This window comes from Nannospalax galili, unplaced genomic scaffold (assembly GCF_000622305.1).
Source record: "Nannospalax galili isolate Female #2095 unplaced genomic scaffold, S.galili_v1.0 scaffold405, whole genome shotgun sequence".
Classification (NCBI taxonomy): Eukaryota; Metazoa; Chordata; class Mammalia; order Rodentia; family Spalacidae; genus Nannospalax; species Nannospalax galili.
The window spans coordinates 1,472,710-1,481,035 of NW_008354532.1; the positions used below are offsets into that span (position 1 = coordinate 1,472,710).

General features: G+C 39.1%; 1 non-coding gene across 1 annotated transcript; it reads right to left on the reverse strand.

The window, feature by feature from the left end:
- Positions 1 to 7,855: 7,855 nt before the first annotated feature.
- LOC115067465 lies at positions 7,856 to 7,984 on the reverse strand. Its single transcript, XR_003846879.1, has one exon. It is a non-coding gene; the product is annotated as a small nucleolar RNA SNORA40 (small nucleolar RNA).
- Positions 7,985 to 8,326: the final 342 nt, after the last annotated feature.

Here is an 8,326-nt window from a genome sequence, read left to right on the forward strand (position 1 = left end):
GAATGGGAGGGTTTCCCTGTGCTCTTTCTCTGACTGCTTGTCATTGGTATATAGAAAGGCTATAGACTTTTGTAGGCTAATTTTGTAACCTGCCACTTTAACTGAATGTGTTAATAATTTCTAGGAGTTTTGTGTGTGGAATTTTTGGCTTCGTTTAGATATAATATCATATCATCTTCAAAAAGGGATAATTTGAGCTCTTCTTTTCCAATTATTACTCCTTTAATTTCCTTCTCTTGTCTTTTGCTCTTGCAAGAGTTTCAAGTACTATGTTAAAGAGAAGTGGGGATAGCGGGCAGCCTTGTCTGGTTCCTGATTTCAATGGGAATGCTTCCAGTTTTTCTCCATTTAGAATGATGTCGGTTGTGGTTTTGTTATATATGACTTTTATTATGTTGGGGTATGTTCCCTCCTGTCCAATTCCCTCTAGGACTTTGAACATAAATGCATGTTGAACTTTGTCAAAGGCCTTCTCTGAATCTATTGAGATGACCATGTGGTTCTTGTCTTTGAGCCCATTTATATGATTTGTGATGTTTATTTGCTTATGTATATTGGACAATCCCTGCATCTCTAGGATAAAGCTGACTTGATCATGGTGGATGATCTTTTTGATGTGTGTCTGTATGCAGTTTGCAAGTACCTTGTTGAGAATTTTTGCATCTATATTCATTAAAGATATGGGTCAATAGTTTTCTTTTTTAGTTGTATATTTACCTGGCTTTGGTATTAGCATGATGCTGGCTTCATAGAAGGAATTTGGAAGTTCTCCCTCCATTTCTATCTTTTTGAATAAATTAAGTAGTATTGGATGTAGATCTTCTTTAAATGCCTGATAGAAGTCCACTGTAAATCCATCTGGTCCTGGGGTCTTTTTAGTCGGGAGGTTTTGTATTACTGTTTCAATTTTTTTTTGTGTTATGGGTCTGTTTAAGCTGTTAATCTCATTGATTTAGTTTGGGTGGTTCCCATCCCTTTAGATATGCATCCATTTCTTTTAGGTTTTCAAATTTAGTAACATATAGGTTTTTAAAGTATTCCCTTATAATATTCTGTATCTTTCTGGTGTCTGTTGTGATGTTTCCCTTTCATCTCTGATTTAGTTGATTTGGAGGTGCTCTTTCTTTCTTTTTGTTAACTGGGTTAGGGGTCTGTCAATTTTTGCTGCTTTTCAAGTGTGTTGAGTTGCAATGTTAATTCATTTATTTGTGTTCTTTCTGATTTTTTTATATAGGCCTTTAGAGATATAAACTTCCCTCTAAGGACAGCTTTCAGTGTGTCCCGGAGGTTTTGTTGTGTTGTATTGTCATTTTCATTTAGTTCCAGGAATATTTTTTATTTCTTTCTTAATTTCTCTTTTGACCCATTCATCATTCAGGAGTGTGTTGTTTAATCTCCATGTGTTCATGTGGTAACTAGGGCTTCTTCTGGTGTTGATTGTAAGCTTTATTGCATTGTGTTCTGATAGAATGCATGGAATTATTTCAGTCTTTTTGTATTTGTTGAGGTTTGTTTTGTGCCCCAGTATATGGTCAGTTTTGGAGAAGGTTCCATGGGGTGCTGAGTAGAAAGTATGTCTTTGGGTGCTTGGGTGGAATACTTGGTTGATATCTATTAGGTCCACTTGATGTATGGTATTGTTTAATTCAGATGTCTCTCGGTTAACTCTCTGCCCTGTTGACCTATCTAATGGTGACAATGGGGTATTGAATTCCCCTACTATTACTGAGTTAGGATTAATCTGTCTCTTAAAGTCCTGTAGTATTGTTTTTATGAAGTTGGGTGCATCAGAGTTTGGTGAATATATGTTCATGATTATAATATCTTCTTTGTTTCTTGTTCCTTTGATCATAATGAAGTGACCCTCTGTATCTCTTCTGATTAGTTTTAGTTTACAATTTATTTTGTCAGATATTGGAATTGCAATGCCTCCTTTTTTCTTAGTACCATTTGCTTGGTATATTTTTTTCCATCCTTTCACCTTAAGATAGTGCCTGTCCTTGAAATTGAGATGAGTTTCTTGCAGACAACAGAAAGATGGGCTTTGTTTCTTAATCCATTCACCTAATATGTGTTTTTTTGACTGGGGAGTTCAGTCCATTAATATTTAGTTATTAATCAAAGTTCTCTATTGAATCCTGTCATTTCTATTTCTGTTTACATTCTTGATATAGCTGTACTTTTCCACAGTTATACCTCCATTGAATTTCTTTCCCCAACCCCTTGGGTATAGTCATTCCTTTCTTCAGCTCTTTGTATTGCTTCCAGAACTCTCTGAAGGGCTGGTTTTGTGGAAATGGATTCCTTCAGCCTATTTATGTCATTGAAGATTTTTCTTTTCCCTTTGACCATAATAGACATTTTTGGCTGGGTATGGTAATCTCAATTGGCGTCTGTGGTCATTTATAACTGGGAATACTTTGGTTCAGGCTCTTCTGGCTTTCATAGTTTGCACTGAAATGTCAGCTGTGATCCTAATGGGTTTTCCTTCATATGTCACTTGTTTCTCTTTTGCAGCTTTCGGTATTGTCTCTTTGTTCTGTACGTTTAGTGTTTTTACTATGATGTGCCATGGAGAGTTTCTTTTCTGGTCTTGTCTGTTTGGTGTTCTGTATGCTTCTTGTATTTGTATGGGCATGTTCTTCTTTACTTTTGGGAAATTATTTTCTATGATTCTGTTGAAGATCTGGTCCATGCCATTATCTTGGGATTCTTCTCCTTCCTGTATGCCTATGATTCATAAGTTTGGTCTTTTTAGGGTGTCCCACAATTGCTGCATATTCCATTCCTTGCTTTCTTAAATTTTTCATAATCTTTGCTTGAGTGGTCTAGTTTGTCCACTTTATCTTCCAGTCTTGATATTCTGTTTTCCATTTCATTCATCCTATTGGTGAGGCTTTTTCCTTTCATTTCTAATTGGCTTACTGAATGTTTCACTTTCTTCTTCATTTCATCCTGAGTATTCTTCAATATTTCTAGCTCTTTTCTGAATTCATTTAGAAGTTTATCCCTATCTTCCTTCAGTTCCTTGATTTGTTTGTGTGTTCTTTAAATTCACTGAATTCTTTTATCATGTTTATAATTGTTGTTTTGAGTTCCACGTTCTGCATTATCTCTAGATGGTTCTCATTGTACTCCTCTAGAGGACTATCGGTATTTGATGGGGATATATTATTTTGATTTTTCATGTTATTTTTTTCTCTGTGATTTTGACATGTGAATTTCTTTTGTAGTTTCTGATTCTTGTGTGAAACTCAAGCCTTCAAGTTTAGGTCTGCTTCTTTTCGTAAACTTTATGTGCTTTTGTGGTTTGCTTTTTGGGCATGAAAAACTGGTTCCTCTAATCTTCCTGTTCTCTCTTTTGATTTTATATTAGACTTGCCTGATTGCTTTTGTCTTCAGGCGTTCCCACAGAGGCCCAAGTCAGATGAGGCTCAGATGCTCTCAGGCTTTCTCCTAAGGTCTGGATCCCTCCAGGAAAGATTTTGGCTTAGGACTTTGGGTGTTGGACTGGCCTGGGAGCAGGGCCCAGGAAAGATCCTTGTCTAGGCCACCCAGAGATGCAAAGGGACGTAGGGGTGGGAAGAGGCCCCAAGGGCTCCTGGGTACTGCACTGAGGAACTTGGTTGGTCTGGATGCAAAGGATCAGGAAGCAGAAAGGTCAGCCCTTGTGTCCAGGAAAGAGGCTGGCCAGTTGTGCAGTCCAAGGAAGCAGAGGGAGATGAGGGTGGGACCAGGCCCAGAGGACTCCTCGGGATGGACAAGGAACTGGGTTGGTCTGGATGCAAAGGATCTGGAAGCAGTGGTGTTTCCCTAGGTGTTTACGGCACCAAGAGAAGGAATGCGACAGGTCTCAGGCTAGGAGGAGAGACGGGCAGGGGAGATGGGAGGGTGAATGAGGCTGGGGGAGTCAAGGGTGGAGGGTGCCATCAACTTACCCAGGAGAGAGGCCTGTGGGTCGTGCATGCCCGGGGAAGCAGAGGGAGGTGAGGGCAGGACTAGGCCCAGAGGGCTCCCGTGGACCTCGAGAAGGAATTAGGTCCATGTGGATGTAAGGGATCAGGAAGCAGTGGTGGCCCCAGCCCGAGATGTCAGCCCCTGTGTCCAGGAAAGAGGCTGATGTGCTGCGGCAGCCCAGGGAAGCAGAGGGAGGTGAGGGTGGCACCAGGCCCAGAGGGCTCCCAGGATGGAGGCTGGAGGGTTGTGCAGCCCAGGGAAGCAGAGCAATTCTCCATATTTATAAACAAGGATTATTTTGCTTTTCCTCTAGCATATGTTCTCAATTTGCCATTAAATCAAGTTATTAAACAGGTGTTTATTGACTGTTGTGTATCTTTAATGTGCCCCATTCGTAAAAGATTAATAAAGTAGTATCTGTATACAAAATCCTTATTTTATGACTTATCTTCCATTGAGATAACTCATACTTTACAGTATAAATGATTTTATAATTTTCCTAAGAAAACAGAACTTTATAGGACAAGGCTTGAAAACAGGAAAACTCATGAAATGGAAAAAAGGGATTTGAGAAATGGTAGCATGTAGAGGCCATGTGGGTGGACCTTCCTGGAAACCCAGTGGAATCCCTCAGGGGCAAGTAGGTTCTGAACTGGGGTCTCCAGAGGAATTGAAAGAATCCCAGAGATCATCTGAGAGTTATATTGCCCATGTTACTTCATACTGGTACCCCACCAGAATGCAGATTCTATGCTTTCATAACTTGCACTGATTTAACCAGACCTTAGGCTGTAGCTTTCAACATGTACAAGGAATATTTTGAATTAGAGGCAGAAAAGTGGAAAAAGATACATTTGGGAAATTATCTATATTTGTAGTAATTAAAAAAAATCTGTGTTTTCAAAATCATATCTCCAAACAAACTGTCATGGCTAATTTGCAATTTAAAAATAATTAGATGCAAATAAATAATATCAATAAAAATCAACCATAATTATTTAGTTATTCAGTTAATTGATATGAAATTTTTACTTTCCTCATGGGGATATGTGCTTTTCATAAAACCTCTAGAATTTTAAAATTATAACTTTAAATTAAGTTTTAAAATCATGTGGGCAAACCAGACATGATGACACTTGTCTGTAATCCCAGCACTTGGAAAATGGAGGCAGGCATGAAAATCAGACGTTCAAGGTCATCCTTGGCTATACAGCGAGTTGGCCAGCTTGGGCTATGTGGTGGCCTGCCTCAAGGAAAATTTATGTGAGTAGCAAAATTTTGCAAATTTGGCAAAGTAGATGTGCAAAAGAAAACAAATACTTGAAGAAAGAAGCCTCACTAAATTTATGAGTTTCAGGAAACTGTAGTTAAAATGTTATGTGTGCACACAGAAAATGGCCACTGTCATGTTCTCCTAGAGGAGTGAATCAGGAGAGTGACTGGGCAGTGTTATCTCACACATGACTTATCACATGAGCAATATCACCTGCACATTCTCCAGAGAGTCATTTAGGACCCTGAGGTAGGTGGAGGAAATCAGATTCCACTACTGGTTCTAATTTCCCATTTGTTTTTCTTTCTTCTGGCATTTAGGGATTCATTCCTTGAGATGAAATGTGCATGGCTGATGATGGGTTTATGTAGGAACTTGTTCTGGACCAAGCCTTTAGATACTAGTGGGCCATCAATAACTTGCATGTATAGGAAACCCAAGGATACCCTTCATACCAGTGTCATTTGAAGGGGGGCAGATGTTCACTTAGGTAGCTTCATGCACTAGCTCTTACTATTAAAATGTGCCCCAACTCAGTCTTTGTCATCAACAGCAAGCTCTTACTCTCTCTTGGCTAATTCCTCAAAGGAATTTTGTGGCATATGATAAGGGTTGTGGGGACCATTTATCCATTCTTTTATATGCTTCTGTGTTTGTGAATTAATATTAATGACAAAACAAACTGCCTTTGAATGCTTACTTATCTTGTGAAGATCTGTACTCTTCATGAATGCATCCAAGCCTCAGACTGCCCCCTGAAGACTGTTGCACTCGTGTGCTCTAGCTGCAATAACAAAATTCCACAGATTGGGTGGTTTCAATGTTAAATTTTTTTTTCTCACAGTTTTGTGGCTAGAGTCTTTGAAAGTTAATCACAATTGTCACCTTTATTGGATTGAGAAATACTAGGAGATTAATAAAACTAAACCTAGGTGTGTCTATGTGGATGTTTTCAGAGAAAATTAAATAATGAGAGTACAGATCTAATGAATGGATTAATCCTTTGATGGGTTTGTAATATGAAGAAATTATTAAATGGCTAAAGGTAGGAGTCTCACTGGAAGAAGTAGTTCATTAGTGGAACGTCCTTGGACATATATCGTTTTTTTTTTAAAGATTTTGTTTTATTTTTAATTATATATACTATTGTGTGTGTGGGAGGGGTATGTACACCTGAGTGCAGGTGCCCACAGAGGCCAGAGGAGGGTATCAGAGTCCCTGGAGCTGGAGTTACAGGTGGTTGTGAGCTGTCAGATGTGGGTGCTGAGGATGGAAGTTGGGTCCTCTGCAAGAGCAATCTATGTTTTTAATCTCTTCAGTCCTTGGACATATTGTATCTTGCCTGGCCCCTTTCTGTATTCCTTCTCCCTATTTCCTGTGCACTGTGAAGTGAATAGCCTCTCTGTCACATGTTCCTGTCACTATTATATTCTGCCTAAACATGTAATGAATAACCCTGGACTGAACCTTTTGAAACCATGAGCAAAAATAAATATTTCCTCCTTTAAGTTGTTCATATTGGGTCTTTCATCATAGTGACAAGAAAAGCAACACAATGTCCAACATCAAAGTGCTTCGCAGGACTGATTTCTTGAGAGGTTGCTGCATTCCACTGACAGATGGCTGCCTTTTTACTGCATTCTTGTATGGCCTTTTCCTTCTTCTTCCTTTTTAAGTTTGAGAAAAATTTTATTGATTCGAGAATTTCATGAAATGGATTTTGAACCTATTCAGACCTCTTCCCTCATCTCCACTTTCACCCTACCACCATACCCCACACCCTTGACTTCATGACTTTTATCAGCAAATGAAAACCCCATCCATCTTATATAACATCTCTGAACTGGGTGCTGAAGAAATCATATCTCATTAGAGTGATCTGTAATTCTTACCCAGAGGTGTGCCAACGTAAGGGTCCACTCCCTTTCCTTTTATGTGATTTTGGGTCAGAATATGCCCAGATTTCCTGGAAAGGGGTTTTCACTTTTACACACTGCTTAGGAATGTCAAATAGGGATTTCTCTTTTTCTCAGCAGTCAGAAAAGCTTGGTTTTCCTCATCGAAGTTAGTTTTCTGTAGCCCTCGCATGCAGGTTACACTTTGCCTGTTTTTCGTTCTCACTCAGTACAATGACCCCACTGTAGACCAAGGTTTTCTCCAACAGGCTGATTTCCCTCAAGATTTTACTATGAGTAAAAGCAGAAATCTAGGTCCCCACAGCAGTCAGCAATGATCTCACTGGGTTCTAATCCAAGATTATTGGAAGTCTCATAGCTTCACATGACAATTTATTTTCTGAAATCTGTAGACTTCTTAGATTCTTAATGCTGTTGAGAATTTCAGTCAGATCTTGATAGGGTGATGATGCCATCTTATTAATTATCTGGCTAATTATTTTCTTTCTAACTTGAAAAGTCCTGAGTTCAGAATTTTGAGATCAATATGGAAGCACCTTTGGCCAAGTAAATATTCATCCAGTGTGATAAGGTTCCTCACATGATCCATCACATACATTCAACCTCTTGGGAAGTTGGCACACCCTGGGCCCTGAGGCTGACTGCCCAGGGCATGCCTCATTCTTACACTATTTTTTTCTCTCAACACCATCATTTTGAGCTGTCTTGTCATATTCCTTCTTCTATATGTCAAAACTCATTTTGAACAATGAGTTTTGGGTTGCAAGAGAGGACTTATTTTTGCACCTGTCTTTCATGCCTTTGTCTACCAGTTGAACGAACAGTCACACAAAGTGCTCTGGCCTTTTCTTTGTACATGCACATTCCTGGTGTCTCTTTATCTTTTTCTAAGGACATCAGTTCTGTGAATTAAAGTCCCACACTTAGGACCTTATTTATCAGCCATTTACCTCTTTAAAGGCCACATCTCCAAATACTGAGACATTGAGGATTGGGGCTTCAGCACAGGTGTTTTAAGGGAACACAATTCATTCTATAATAGTGGTAATTTTGGTATACTCAGTGCAAAGAAGAGAAAATTATTTTGCAAAGATAAAATAGCTGTATACCTTGGTGAAGGTCAAATTTAAACCCGACCTTGCTCTGGATGCACACTGGACTACTCTCCTGTGCTGCCACA